The 15874-nt window shown below is 38.8% G+C and overlaps 1 long non-coding RNA gene and 1 pseudogene across 1 annotated transcript in view; one reads left to right on the top strand and one right to left on the bottom strand.

Annotated features, from left to right (window-relative positions):
- The window catches only part of LOC141585417 (uncharacterized), a 32132-nt gene extending 20577 nt beyond the window's left edge, over nucleotides 1-11555 (top strand). Inside the window, exons 2-3 of the long non-coding RNA XR_012518868.1 lie at nucleotides 10577-10679; nucleotides 11349-11555. This is a non-coding gene — a long non-coding RNA (uncharacterized LOC141585417). The remainder of the gene's footprint in view (nucleotides 1-10576; nucleotides 10680-11348) is intronic.
- The window catches only part of LOC101044264 (L-lactate dehydrogenase B chain pseudogene), a 159997-nt pseudogene that overhangs the window by 142187 nt on the left and 1936 nt on the right, over nucleotides 1-15874 (bottom strand).

Here is a 15874-nt window from a genome sequence, read left to right on the forward strand (position 1 = left end):
TGTGCTATTGTCATACAGCTCTAATAATGTTAAAAACCCGACAATATATTATTATAGTTATTATTTTATGTCTATCATTATTTCCTTAGGCAATATGGCTTTGCTCCCATCCACCTTCTTTGTTCTCTTATTGGCAAATATATTACATGTATTACATTTCTATATGCTTGTTATACTCTCCACAATACATTAGATTATTATTTTATTTTATTTTTTATTTTTTGAGATAGAGTCCTGCTCTGTCACCCAAGCTGGAGTGCAGTGGCAAAATCTTGGCTTATTGCGACCTCTGCTTCCCAGGTTCAAGCAATTCTCCTATCTCAGCCTCCTGAATACCTGGGACTACAGACATGTGCCACACACCCAGTTAATTTTTTCTGTTTTTAGTGGAGCCAGAATTTCACCATTGGCCAGGACAGTCTTGAACTCCTGACCTCAGGTGATCTGCCCACCTTGGCCTCCCAAAGTGCTAGGATTACAGGTTTGAGCCACTGCACCCAGCTGATACATGTTATTTTATACAATTTCTTATTAAATCTATTAGAAGAAAGAAGAAAAATATATATTTATGGTTTCTTTTATAATTTCTTAATTTCCTTTACCAGTACTTTGTCTGCCAGATGAAATCTACTGTTGAGCCCAACTAGTTATTTTTATTGCAATTATTGAACTTTTCAACCTCAGAAGTTTCATTTGGTTATTTCTAGTAACTTGTATGTCTTTAGTGGTATTCTCTATTTGATATATTGTCATCCTGTCTTCCTTTACTTTTTAAATTATGCTTCCCTTTAGTTCTGTGAATATATTTGTGATTAACTACTTTAAAATCATTTTCTGTTAGTCTGACATTGAAACCACCTTTGCAAAAATCTTAACTGAGAATATTATGACAGTGAACGATATCAGAACTAGCCGACCCCATCTTGCTTCTAACCTCTAAACTGTCCTTGTCCACTCCTGGGTGTAGGCCAAACTAGATTTGGAAAGAAATTTAGCGTATAGTTTATATAGCATCCCTTCCCAAAAGGCTAAACTGTTCTTGCAAAACAAATGAAAGCCCGGCAGCCACCAAGTCAAGATGAGAGGAGCTGGAATTCTAAAGATTACCAGCCATAATTCTGGAGGTCATAAGATCTGCAACTTCCCCAGTTACTCTTCAAGGTAACTTCACTACTGTGAACCTGAGATCGGCCTTTGGAGACGTCTTTTCAGGTTTTTGCATTTCTAACACCGGCCATGTAACAACCAACCAGTGCTATGGCCCCCACCCAGGAACTGACTCAGCAGAAGAGAACAGCTTTGACTCCGGATGATTTCATCCCCGAGCCAACCAGTCAGCACTCTCGATTCACTGGCCCCCTACTGACAAAATTATCCTTAAAAACTCTGATCCTTGAGTTTTCAGGGAGACTGATTTGAGTAATAATAAAACTCTGGTCTCCCACCCAGCCGGCTCTGAGTGAATTATTCTTTGTCTACTGTGATTCCCCTGTCTTGATGAGACAGCTCTGTGTAGGCAGCAGGCAAGGTGAACCCCTTGGGCAGTTACAACATCTGGTCACTCTGAAAGGCAGTTTCTCTTGTCTTCTTTTATTTAGGTGTGTCATCGTTTTTTGTTTCTTTTCATGCTTTGTAATTTTTTATTAGAAACTGGACAGTTTAGATAATATATTGTAGCAGTTCTGGGCACTGCCAGGCCTCTGGGGCTTATAATTATTATGTATTTGTTTATCTGTTGAGAGACTCACTAGGTTGTTTTAGTTAAATCTAGCCTATCAGATCCATAGTGTTCAGCCTCTGATATTTGTACTCAGGGAGATGGAACTTGCTCTATCTTCAGCGTTACCCTCAGATAACAGTGGCACTTACAGGACTCTCCTACACTTTTCCTGACCACATCCAGCTGTTCATCTCTACTGACCTTCCCAACCGTTACCTGTCCAGTGAGAGGTCTATCGTTTTCAACAATGGCCTGAGGATAAAATCTTCTTCAAACCAGTCTAATCAAATTTCAGTTCCCTTGACATAACAGTTTCTGAAGTAAAAGTCTGATATTCGTCCTAGCCCTAGAAGGGTTCCTCCCAGCTGCCCTATTCCCTGACTCTCTCCTGCAAAGTAGCTGGCTTACAGTCTACGCTGTATCTTCATTAGATCCATGGATGTCCTCCCAATTTTATATTACTCCAACCTCTATTAACTGCAGAGTGGCCTTAGGTTTAAACTTCTCCACATATCATTGCCTATAAAGTCAGTTTTGGGGAAGAGATTAGGCTGTGATCTATTATATGGCCAGCTTCTCCCAGGCAAAACCTCTGAGTCAGGGCTCTGGAAGTGGAGGTGGGGACAATGGCAAGCTCTTCTATGAGTGATGCTTCACTCTAGGAAGCTGAGAGCTAAGTGGAAGGGGAAGAGACTCAACACTCTGGGGTCCCCTAGGCTTGTTACTCTTAGTGTGAAACTAGCATCTCACTAGCAGAGGGCTTTCAAGGATGCAGTATTCTGAGCATATCACACTCAAGGTAGAGTCTCAGATCCATGAGTGGAAATATGGTGGCGAAATGTAGCTCCCACTCAATCACACTGACTTGGGATTTAATCTCAGCAATGGGCAGCTGAAGGTTAAATAATAAATTCCTGCTTCTCTGTGGAAGAAGCTCTCTGGCTGGGAGCCAAAGGAAGAGGGGGCCCTGTATTCTTGGTTGCAGAAATATCCACCTGGCTTAGCTTGGAGGGGAAAGGAAAAGAGTGGTCTTTGTTCAGCTACCACAGACTCTCATCTTTCTCACGAAATGTTCATAGATGTTACTTCATTTGCTATTTACTCTTATGACCATTTCTAGAGAGGCTCCAAAAGTTTGTTTTGTCTTTTAAAAAATTATTTTTGCAAGTTTTATTGAGAAACAGGTCACTGGAGCTTCTCATACTCCTGTGCACTGGGAGGACACCCTGGGAGGATGGAATGGAGCCTTGGGAAGTTTGTGTTGTTCACAGGGGTGAGGAGCTTGGCCTCTCCTGTTTCTGTGTGGCAACCTGGGATTCAATCTGTGAGGTAAGAATCCTACTAGCAAGACTCTATCTCACTTTGCTTAGGGTTCCTGTTTCCCTTCTTTTTTTTTCACCCAATAAACGCTGCCCTGCCCACTCTACAATGTGTCCACATGCCTAAATTATCCTGGTCGTGTGACAAGAAGTCATATCTTTTCTACAACAATACTGTGTGCGTACTGAAGATGAAAAGGACTGTCTGTCTTTCTCTTTGTGAGATTCAAATCCAATTAGTTCTTGACTGGTTATTTTAATTTGGTCTAGAAAAAGAAATGAACCTCCAGATTTTATTTTAATCAATAAATTCAGCCTTTTTTCTGACTAAAATTGTTCTTCTCAGTTTTATTAAAAAGTAAGCAAAGTGAATAGGATTAATTTTGCAGCTTCCCTGTAGCTGAAATGCTAATCCACAGTGAAATGTCTATGAAACAGAGGCAAAGCCAGGTGATCTTCATATCAATTAGGATTAGTTGTAGTTGCATACAAGAGGAAAACCAAAATAGCATTTACTTAAACTCTCAGGATTTATTCTTCTAGCATAAAATAAGGTAAAGTAGGTAGCCGTGCTTACATGAATGCTCCAAAAAAATAATTAGGAACTCAGGCTCCTTCTGTCTCTCTGCATATGGCTTCCATTCTCAAGGTCACTTCATGATCCAATATAACTACCAGAGCTCTGTCTTCATGTTTGTATGTCATGTAACAGAAATGAATAAGCAGCGAGAAAGAAGAATGTGCCTCCCAGCTGTGTTAACTCCCTTTTCTGTAAATACTGATAGACAGGACACCGGGAAATACTGGGTAGAAGAGGGCAGTTTCCCGGCAAAGGCCCCACCCTCAAGCCTGAATACCTGCAGCCCTAAATGAGAACAGATATTTCTGTGTCCATGCCCAAAAAGTTGCCTTTTGGCCTGCCACACCCCTTATCCTGCCCCCATATAAACCCCGAACCTTAAGCTCCAGAGCAGACCAACAAATCAGCAGACCAGCAATGGCAGAACGATGTGGCAGAGAAAGAGAGAAGAGGACACCAAGGGGAGTTCAGCTGGGGGCGGTTGGAGAAGAGTCCATCTGCCGGGTGTCCTGACTCCAGGGGAAGATCACCTTCCCACTCCATCCCCACTACCAGCTCCCTATCCATCTCACTGACAGCCACCTCCACCGCTCAATAAAACATTACATTCGTCCTTTGAGCCTGTGTGTGATCGGATTCTTCTGGGACACTGGGCAAGAGCTCAGCACACAGAAGCCTGCCACACTGGCCCTTTGCCCTTACAATAAGGCAGAGGGTCCACTGAGCTGATAAACACTCAAGCCGTCTGAAGATGGCAAAGCTGAAAGAGCTTTGTAACACTAGGGTTGCAGCACCCACCCCTAGACACTACAGCAGGGCCAAGAGCCCAAAGCACTTATCTCAGCCTCTGCACTTGCCTTAACGTCCTAGGTGCTTGAGCTGCGGGATAACCCAAACAGGGGAGCTACACCCCCATTGCATGTCCTGTGAGAGGAAATCAGGGAACTCTCCTATTTGAATACCACAAGATTATTCTATGGTAATGCTTCCATTTTTATCTTATTGCTTAAAACATAGTCACAAAGTCACCCACAGCATTAGAAGAGGCTGGTAAACGTAAGTTTCAGATATGCATCTTGCCAGTTCAAGTAAAAGTAGAAAAAGAAGCAGAGAAAGCCTTTTGTTTGGGCAATTAGCCATTGTAAAAACAATGTGAAAAATAATCATCCATACCCCTGCTTCCTCCCACCTCAATCTATTGAAGTTGATTATGCAGAGCAACCATGCAGAGTAAAATGTATACCTGACACTTTATACCTAAATATCTCTCTCAACAATCCTAAGAGAAATTTTAGCTGCTAGTGGACCTCACAAAGGTCCGGACCTGACTGAGAGTTAAGCATCCAGGTTGTGGAGTCAGGTTCTACACAGTCAAGCATTATGACTTCATTTTTCTCAACTGTAAAATACAGCTATCAAGAGAACTCGACTCAAAGCATTGGTGTGGGCTAAGAGAATGCAGGACAATTCTTAGCAACAACTCTGCATGTTCTTTGCATGTACCCCAGAACCTAAAATGCATTAATGTGTGTACATATATATGTGTGTGTGTATATATATATATATATATATATAGAATTCTGCCCAGTAGATAGTGACCATTCTGTAGGAGTTAGCCGTTATTATCACTCTCTACAGCAGCTTTCCCTGTTATTCATACCAAAAGCCTTTTAAAGACTTCTGCCAAAATAGATTTATCATTCTGTTCCAAGTGGAGTAAGACAATATGTCCTTTTGTATGTCTAATAACATAGAGCCACACCATTGCTCAAAGGATATAACCAGGATTGTCCATGCAGGTTAGTTAGTCACCTCTCTGATAGGTGCACAGATACTTGCAGACATGGCTTTTATTTGTCTTGTAGTCAATGCCCAGGTCTCATGTAGCTAAACTGAGTCTGCACATGTGGCCTCACAAATAAATGCTACCAATGGTGAGAACTGGTTGATGTGCTTTGAATAGGGACAGTGTAGGAAAGGTTCCAGGTTACTGGTGGTAGAGGCTGATCTTTCACCTGCATTATAAAATATGTCTCAGGTATTGTACTCAACTTGATATTGCTGAATAATGCCTATATTTCAGGCATTGTATTTAATTTGATCTTCCTGAGGAAAACAGATAGGCAGAGTTAAGATGTAAACAATATTGTATTATAACCCTCTACCCCTCTGGTGGATTTTCTACTTCATAAACTGATTTCAAGTTCTCTACATCCTCTGAATTTCATAAGAAGCCAGTAAGTTCAGCAGAGGAGGGGAAAGGATGATTTTTTCATATTTTGCACACGAGGAAACAGACTCAGTTCTTACAGGAAGTCATATGAATTTCAACCACAGAGCCAAGACCAGAATTCAGGCCTTCTGACTACAAGCTGGTTTCTACTCAGCCCCACCAGAAAGCAAATCAGCAGGGAGGCTGCGGAATAGCTTCTGAGTTAACAGAAAGCTGAATTTGCTAGCAGCTTCTGGAACAGCACTGACGATAGCAGGTGAAGCAGGGCAGCTGTTTTTATAAGCTTATGATTTTGTGTTAGGAGCTTCCACAGATCATCCTTCATTTACTGTCAAGGAGTCACTGAGATATACCTTACTTTCATTTATATCTGAGGTCTTGCAGGGATGCAGTATCCGAGTAGTGAGAAGTGCCACTTGTGATTAGCAAAATGACTCCTTGGTGAGAACAATAATAAAGGGAGATAGAAAATGAAAGAGAGGCAAGCTTGTTCATTTTTTCATTCCTCTATAACTGCATACACCTGCAGTCCCAAGTTAGGTATTATGGACACAAAGGTGAATAATATCCAGGCTTGATACTGAGGTGTCCATGGTCTACTGGAGGAAAGAGACAAGCCTCAATGATAAACATTATTTTAGAAAGTTATGAAAGAAACACAATGAGAAAAAAGAAGGGGGAAATGCTGCTTCACTTTTGGAGTGGTCTGAAGTAGGCCTTGAAATCTAGAAGCATTTACCATTGAAACAGGAGGTATAAGGGCATAATGGACATGGAGACAAGATGCCATCTGCCATGCTCAGGGAATTTTAAGTAGTTCAATTTGGCTAGAACATATGGTATAGGGGCTGGGGCTGGTTGGGTCAGACAGGGAAGTGGAAGTGGGAGATGAAGCCTGCAAGGTATAATGGCATCTGATATCCAGGCCAAAATGAAGGGCTGAGAAATTTACACTTTATCTTGTAGGTGTTAGAGAAAGGTTTAATCAGAAGAGTGACATGATCGGATCAGTGTTAGAAACTTCTGGTGGTCCGGTGGAGGTTGAAATGGGATGGGTGGTATGGGGTGGGCAGGAAAGGTAACTTAGCAGGACAATAAACACTTTGCTGTAGTGGGGCTTTTTTCTTTTTCTTTTTTTATATTTCCTCTCCCTTCAACTTGCTTCTATTCTTTTACGTATTTTTTTCAGTAGTTTTCATGCACTCTCGAGCTATTGATACTATTTCCAAACAGCCCGGGAGTTATCTCAAATGGCCAACCTGTATATTCATGAAACACCATGTTAATTCCATTAGACGATCATTAAAACTGATCCAGAGTCCAGGGGCGTGCTGCAAAGTCCCTCATGCAAACATGGGGAGGCTGCTGTGCTGCAGCCATGTCATGAAGCCACAGCACATCCAGGCATGGCTTTGCCTTTAGGTTCATCACAGACCAGTTTGCCTCCAATAACCTCACGTACTTTATATACAAATTCCAGGCTCTGGTTTCTAAGCTTCCAAGTGTTAGCTGGAACAGGCAGAGACTGAATATCAGTAACCCAAGGATTCTTGACATTTCATATAACAATAAGCCACAGGGAATGGCATCACTATTCAAAGTTTAACATTAAGAAACGGAGCTTGGGGCAGCCCTAGGAAGAGTAAAAATTCATTAACTGCAAAAAAAAAAAAAAAAAAAAAAATAGAGAGAGAGAGAGAGGAGGAGGCTGTTCCAGCCAGCCTAGAGGACACTGGTTCAACTGGCTCTATAGTCTTAATGGAATCAATGTTCGGGCAGAGAAAAGGTCACTTGGTTTCTTTCTCTCTCTGCTTTTTTTTTTAATCTAATAATTAGTTTCTGGCTAAATTTTTCAGTCGTTTCAGTGAAGAGTCAAGTTTGACGTACAGTCAGAGAGAAATGGACAGCTGTGATCCATATTATACAAGGCAATGTCTTTTATATCTTTTGAAATAAATATCATGCTACAATTTCTTATTAATAGATTTGCAATTCTTTTTTCCTTAGAAAGGAAATATTTGTTCTCCGTATGTCCTTAAATCTACTTTGTCGAAGAGTTAGTTCCGCCAAATTCTTCCACATTTCCACCCATCGACCACATATCTACTTCGGGTAGAAGCAATAACAGCTAACACTTATATAGTATTTTCCAGACATTATTCTAAGTATTTATCATTTATTAAGGTGTTTAATCCTCACATTAACCTAAAGAGGTAGGTATTCGTAGGAGATAGTGGGAAAATAGGAGAACAGAGAGGTTAAGCAATCTGCCCACATCACACTTCTACACATTGCCAAGCTGGAATTAAAACCAGGCAGTCAGTCCTGCTCACTGCTCTGGGCACACCCCAGTCAAGAGTTCATCCATGGCAAGTACAATAATTTGGTTGAAAATCAAATTATCTCAAGGGCAGTGTGTTCACTTTTCATTGCCAAGTTCTTCTTCCTTTTTAATAGTTTAACAGAAAGAACTGGAAGCCATTTTCTAAGGAACTGGAGAACTTGCCAACTCAATACTACGATGTATTGTATGCGAACTTGGGGCAACAGGCCTGTGTTCTATCCCAGATGCAGCATTTGACAAAGGATTTCACAGCCGGTGGTGATTTTAATTAATCCTATCTCACCTGTTTCTCATTCATGCTCTTTTTTTTTTTTTTTTTTTTTTTTTTGTAAAAGATAGCTAAGTGACTAAGTATTCAAATTTAATTCATTTTTAAATGGCTGCCTCTATAAAAGGATGAGTTCATGTCCTTTGCAGGGATATATGAAGCTGGAAACCATCATTCTCAGCAAACTGACCCAAGAACAGAAAACCAAACACTGCATGTTCTCACTCATAAGTGGGTGTTGAACAATGAGAACACAGGGAGGGGAACATCACACACTGGCTACTGTTTGGGGGGAGTAGGGGAGACGGGGAGGGAGAGCAGGGGGTTGGAGGATTGGGGAGGGATAACATTAGGAGAAATGCCTAATGTAGGTGACAGGGGAATGGATGCAGCAAACCATCATGGCATGTGTATACCTATGTAACAATCTTGCACAATCTGCACATGTATCCCAGAACCTTAAGTATAACTAAAAAAAGAAAAAGTTCAAAAAATAAAATAAAATGGCTGCCTCATATGTCATCATGAATGTCACTACAAGATGTGAAAGCTCTCTTTTCACTTTAAATAGTCACAGAATAAAACAGTAGCATTACACAGTATCTATGTGCTCACACAATGCAGAGCTAACCTGACGGCTGGGTGGTGCAAGCATCCACGTCTTGAGGTCCAAGCTTTCACATCCTCTGACTCTAGGACTCTGGGATTCTGAGTTATTTTCTTTTGTGCCAGAAAATTGGAATAATAGGACACAAAATATTTGAAATTAAAAGGTAAGAGGGTCTCTTCGCTTCCTCTCTCTCTACCCTGGAGTACTGAACAGGTTGTTTTCTTATCTAGCAACCCACATGCCAAGCCTGAAATATATGTCTTCACTCGTGATTAAGGTATTAGGCTGTGGATGGCTCATGGAAGACATGAAGAAGGGAGCCTCTTTGGGCATCTAAACCCTAGTGTCTTCTCTAGAGTCCCTTAGAACTTTGAGGACACTGTCGTGGGCCACACCATCAACCTGCCAAGAATCAAGCTTTTGTAAATTATTCAAAAGGAAAACTAAATTGCTAGGTAACACTCTGAGTGTCTGATTTACAAATGTTACATAAAAACCAAGTCTTGGCACTTTTGCAAATCATAAATTGGGATATAAAATCAAGTATGACAGTATTCCCTGTGGCCTGCTCTCACTCCCAACTCCACTCATACCCACACACCTGCACTGCTCTCTCCGCCAGCCTTCTCTCAGCTTTCTCCTTCTGTCCCAATCTGAAGTATGCATGCCTTTGGCCATTTTTCCTCATCTGCCTTCTATCTGATATACCCCTCTATCAATCTTCCCTAATTAAAATTATATACATAATTTTTCCACATAATTATTTGAAAACGTTTTCCTTTAACAAAATAGTAATTAAATTGGAACAATAAATCATACAAATGGTTACATTTTCAGGACATAAAGGTAGGAAAAAAATAGGAGCAATCTACAGTGAAAGCATTCAATTGAGTGCCTTTAAATCTCATGGTTTACCAAATCTCTAATCAGCCATGTGATAGGTACAAGGTGTCCTAATCATGGCATTTTATTGGGATGATGCTTTTATTAATCATACTATTTTAGCTTGTCTGCCTCCTTTGTTAAAGTTTAGAAAAATACTTTCCCAACCTCTCTTGCAAATAGAGGTGGCCCTTGATCCAGTTCGTTTAAAATATATATTTTTTGTTTTTAATTGACATATACTAACTGTACATATTTATGAGAGAAAGTATGATGTTTCAATCATGTATACATTGTACAATAACCAAATCAGGTAATGTATCATTTCTTTGTGATAAGAACATTCAAAATCCTCTTTTCTAGCATCTAAAAAACCACATTCTTAAAAATATTTAAAATATACTTTTAAAAATATAATATAATATTGTTAACCATAGTCACCCTACTGTACAATAGAACAGAAGAGCTTCTTCCTCCTATCTACCTGCATGACCTAGTTCTAATCAAGAAAATGTAAAGGGAAATCTGATAGAATATTCTCAGGGAGGTGTTTGTCTCCCTGTTAAGATAAAAGTAAAGGAGGAAAAAGGCTTTTTTCTTACTGCTTCCTATTTTTGAAGGTGGTTGTACAAAGACATGATGATAGGAGCTGCAGCAGCCATGTGGACGCAAGGAGGAGAAGAAGGTCAAGGGACACTGACAGAGGCACTTGATACCATCCAGGTACTGAAGTCTTCATTCAACAACTAGTTATTGGGTGCTTATTACATTCCACGCACTGCATTAGTGCTCGGAATTCAAATGTAAAAACAATGTCCCCGTTTTCAGGGAGCTTACATTTTAATAGAGAGCAAGACAGCCAATAATAAATATGTATCAGGTAGAGTTTAGAGCTATGGTTAAAATAATGAAGCAGGGTAAGGGAGCTGAAGAGTCATGGGGTGATATTTTACATAGGTTTATAAAGGAATGTCTAACTGATAAAATTGCATTTGAGAGACATAAAGAAAATGAGAAAGCACGAGGTGGGCAGAGAGTTCCAGGAAAAGGATACAGCATCTGCAAAGATCCTGACAGAAGGTGCGGCTCAGCTATTCAAAAAGTAGCAAGAAGTTCAGAGTGGCTAGAACTGAGTGAACAACAGAAAAATGAAGGGAATGAGATTAGAGAGTTCACCAAGGTCCGGATCTTCTAGAGAACTGGAAGCTACAGTAATGATTTTACATTTTATTTTGAAAGATGTAAGAAATTATTGGAAGATTTTGAGCAGGGGAGCAATATGCTATATATATACACATATATATATACGTGTATATATATATATATACACGTGTATATATATATATACGTGTATATATATATTTGAGATGGAGTTTTGTTCCTGTTGCCCAGGATGGAGCACAATGGCACAATCTCGGCTCACTGCAACATCTGCCTCCTGGGTTCAAGTGATTCTCCTGCCTCAGCCTCCTGAGCAGCTGGGATTACAGGCATGTACCACAATATCTGGCTAATTTTTCATATTTAGTAGAAACGGTTTCACAAGCTAGGAAAATGTTACAAAAAAGAAGCGTTTCTGGACATGGGTGGAAGTCATGAAGGTAGGAAAAGAGGTTAGATTCTAGATATATTTTAAAGGTTAAACCATCAAGTTTTTTTCTGAGTGATTTGATACGAGGTATCAATCTAGCAAGGGCCTATCTTCAGACTTCTTAATATATGAGAAAAATAAACCCCTGTTGTTTAAACTACTATTAATGTGGTCTTCTCTTACTTGCAAGTGAAAGTATTCCTGATACAAGTGGAAGCAAACAATTATTTTTTCATGTGCTCTCTTTTGTTCCCCCCAGTCTTATTAGTTTAAACTAAATCACCAGAGTCCTGGATCATCACAAACTCTTGCACAAGGGTTTATCTACATCGTTTACTTAATTATTAAACTCCATTAAAATACATTAGAATAAAATATTGAGGCCCAGAGAGCTAAAAACAAACAAACAAAAGCAAAGAAAACCAACGAGGTTGATTTGAGTACTTGTATTCTGCCACGGATCAAGTGGCATTAGATTTTGCCACTTGGATTTTGCATGGGAGAAAAGAGGAGAAACCTGTTCCACAAAGAAAAGAGAATGTAAAGCAATTCTTTCAGGTGAAGACAATCAGTGTGAACCAGTATCATTATTCTGGCGAAAAGTATGGCAAGTCAGTAGCAAGACTGAGAAAGTCTGGCATATACTAAATGATTTAAAAAAAAAGAGACCCCTATTGAAAGCTGGACAATAGCAGCACCGTCCAATAGAAATATAAGGCTAGCCACATATATATATTCTAAAATATTTTAGTAAGCATATTAAAACAATGTTTTTAAACAGGTGAAATTAGCACTTAGTATTTAAACCAATTGGTTTAGTATTTAAACCAATATAGTCGAATATTATCTCATGTGAGCCTCTAGCCACATTTCAAGTGTTCAGTGATCACGTGTGGCTAATGGGTATCCTATTGAACAGCCCATCTTTAGAAGACCAAACTTAAAGGAGAACTGGGGATAAAACATGAAGTTTTCTTAAGAACTCAGTAATTTTACCTCTGTTTCAATCTGTGTCAACCCAAACACAGATCATTTCCAAGTTATTAAAATTCAGAATAAGATTTGAGAAAGAATCCAGGACTTGGCGATGGAAGAGAACATGGGCATAACAATACTCACTGAGATTTATGTAAGGATTAAATGAGATGAGACGTATGTTTTAATAAAAGAATGCTGTATGAATATGCCTTTATGAAATAGCATTGCTTCTTTATTTTATTAGAGTATCAGTTTTTGGTTAAATAAACACTTCAGATATTTGCAGGCATTTCTTTCCCCCAAATACCATTATGCTCTTTGCTCTCAAAGTCATTATACATTAGGAAACAATGATAAGAACGTATTTAAATATGCAGGAATAATCAGTTTGGCAAAAACTGGGGTTATTCTCTTCCAACATTTAAGAAATATCTTTCTTTGCACACATGGAAAATCTAGAGAGTGTTTGACCATGGCTACAAATGTGTGGGAAGGGGAAATGCTGATGACTTTTCAAAGCTTTTCTGATTAAAAATCTGATTTAAGGACACTATTCTGAAAGGTACAAGTACATATAAATAAATAAACAGGTTTTTGTCTCAATAATGTCTGAGATTGCTGAATTTCTCTGTAATTACTTTTAGCAGGGGAAAACAACCTCACCCATGCCTGTGCAGAGCAGCTCCCAGCAATCTGTCGGCTTTTCACAGCATAGTAACCCACTGATTGTTGCCTTAGCTCTTCAATAAATACTGTAGGCTGTGTGTGTGTGCTTACAGAACTTCACAGGTTTCCATGGATACACAAATTTTAGTGCTAAAGCACATTTACTATCACTTTTCTTGTCACCAAGAATCCTGTAACACTTGTGCTTTAAGATTTGGGGCAGAAATTTAGCATTTTGTAGAGGACAAGTCAGAATTACCTTTTGCCAAACGCATCGTATGATTTTGCCTTAGGGCAAAATCTCTGAAATCATTGATATTTGTGTCCTTCTTTAGTCATGCACTTATTTATTAGACCATAAAAAGATAATAAAGGTTTAACTACATTGTCAGTACCACTTTTAAATAACAGAAATGTACATACACTATTTAACTGTTACAATTAATAAGATAGCTTGCTCTGAATTTAAAATGCAAAGAGTCAAACAGGACATGCAGAAGTAGGAATATTATGTTTATATTTAGCCATCTCTTCCTAAATATGGTGAAATTTAAGAATAATTTTCAAGTATATTTTTGCGTCGTATCCATAGCTTAAATTTATCTTTCTTATATATACTAAACGTTTTATAGATTTAAAAGGCTTTTCCACAAATCTGTAAAGATGGTAGGCTACATTATTATTTTTCCTGTTTCATACATGTATAAGATGAGGCTCAGAGGTTTAAGAAACATGCCTGTTGTCATACAGCTAGCAAATGGTAGAACTAGGCTCAGAACCTTTCCTCAGAACCTTTTTACAGACTCACTGCTTTTCCATTGCCTTTTTTCTGAGAAGAATGCAGGCAACTTCTTCTACAGGAGGCATATCCCTGTCCTTCCTGCCTTGCCATATGCTGATAGATTTATTTGTCTCCCATGTAGCCTCCATGACATTATTCTTTTCTTCATTCGTCCCTTGACTGCTCCACAGTCTTGGTAAATTATATTCATTTGAAATGACTAAGCTTGGTAAATTGGCTTAGCCTAATTTACCAAGCTTAGTCATTTCAAATGAATATAATCATCAAGAAACAGCAGTCGCAGAGACGTTACCTAGCTTGAATGTGCACTACATGAAATATCTGTAAGCAAACAGATTTTTAGTTCCAATGATACTGATCACAAATATAGAAAGCAGATTGAATTAGAGGGTTGAGCAATTTGTACAGAAAAAAAGTCAGTCTGAGCAGACAGGTGACCTGGACATTCAAGTCAAGAAAAAAGCTTTTACTTTAACAGCATAGATTTTGGGGGCTGGGGATGGAACTACTGGAAAGATTGTCTCAACTACTAGATACTAGCTCACATAGCCAACCATCTCTGCATTATCTTGGCAAATATTTCAGTTATTTGTGCAGCTCTTTTATTTCTGTGGTTTTAAAAACATATATATATATATACATAAAGGCTTTTCTTTTGCTGCCTGATGAAAGAGGGAGTCTGGGTAGAGGAAGAGCTTTTGCCTAAGAGGCCCAACTTCAATTCTACCCCAGGAAACCTAAAGTACAGAACTCCACATCTCAGGCCTCACACCCACTGCCAGGACCTGAGGAGTCACAAGTTTGCTGTGAGGATCAAATGAGACAACAGAATCAAAGTGCTTCACTAATTGTAAAATATGCAGAAAGCAGATAAGGTGGTTTAAGACTTCTGTCTAATATCACACAATGCCAATCGAAGGCAAATTGTGATTTTTTGTTACTTTGTAGGGCTTTTTCTGGAATGTGAACTTTATTCACTTAACAACAAACAGGACAACAAATGAATTCATCTCCATTATGCTTATTTCAATATGTTTCAACTCTTACAACATAATTAGGCAGCAGCAGAGAAAGCCAGCCACACAGGGCTTCACTTACAATGGCCAAAATAATAGGAATTTTATTTAATTGTAATTTAACATCTGCTTCAATCACAGCTCCTGAGGTCACAGATTACAACTCTGGATTCAGACACACTTTGCCTTTTACTGCTCAAAACTAAGTCCTCATTCTTTCTAAATGGAAATTTTAATTCTCTGCTGCTCATCCATAGAGTACCACCAGTTGATCAACTCTCTCTCCAATTCATAGAAATGAAGAGAGAACTCAGGGCTCTCCTGACCTACAATGCTTTCCACATTTCTCCTATAAATTCCATTCAGGCATGGAATTGAATTTGCTCTTAACCAAATTCATTTTATCTATACCTGGCAGGAATCTAGAAGTAAAATTCCAAGATTTATTTCATTTTAATTCTATTATGAAGCATTTAATCACAAATGCCCTGAAAATGAAAAGATAATTTATCATTTTACCTTGACTGAGCAACTCTCCTCACTTCACATTCATGAATCTATAACACAAGGAGAAGACTGGATGAGTAAGTGTTTGATTAGAGAAAACAGATTAACCCAGCAAATACAATAAATTTAGCTCATAAGCAGGATGGCTTTATAAATGCTCACAATAACTCTCCTGTACAAAATCATAAACCACTTTCTACAGTGATGACTCAATTGAAATAGCTGAGAAACATAAAGCAAATGCATGTTTATGACTTTCTCTTTGAGACATTAAAAGGGTATTGAAAGGCATATCTGATTCAGTTTATAACTCTGAATATATATTAAGTAAGGAACATGTAAGAAAAATATCAATGCA

Source organism: Saimiri boliviensis, chromosome 8 (assembly GCF_048565385.1).
Source record: "Saimiri boliviensis isolate mSaiBol1 chromosome 8, mSaiBol1.pri, whole genome shotgun sequence".
Classification (NCBI taxonomy): domain Eukaryota; kingdom Metazoa; phylum Chordata; class Mammalia; order Primates; family Cebidae; genus Saimiri; species Saimiri boliviensis.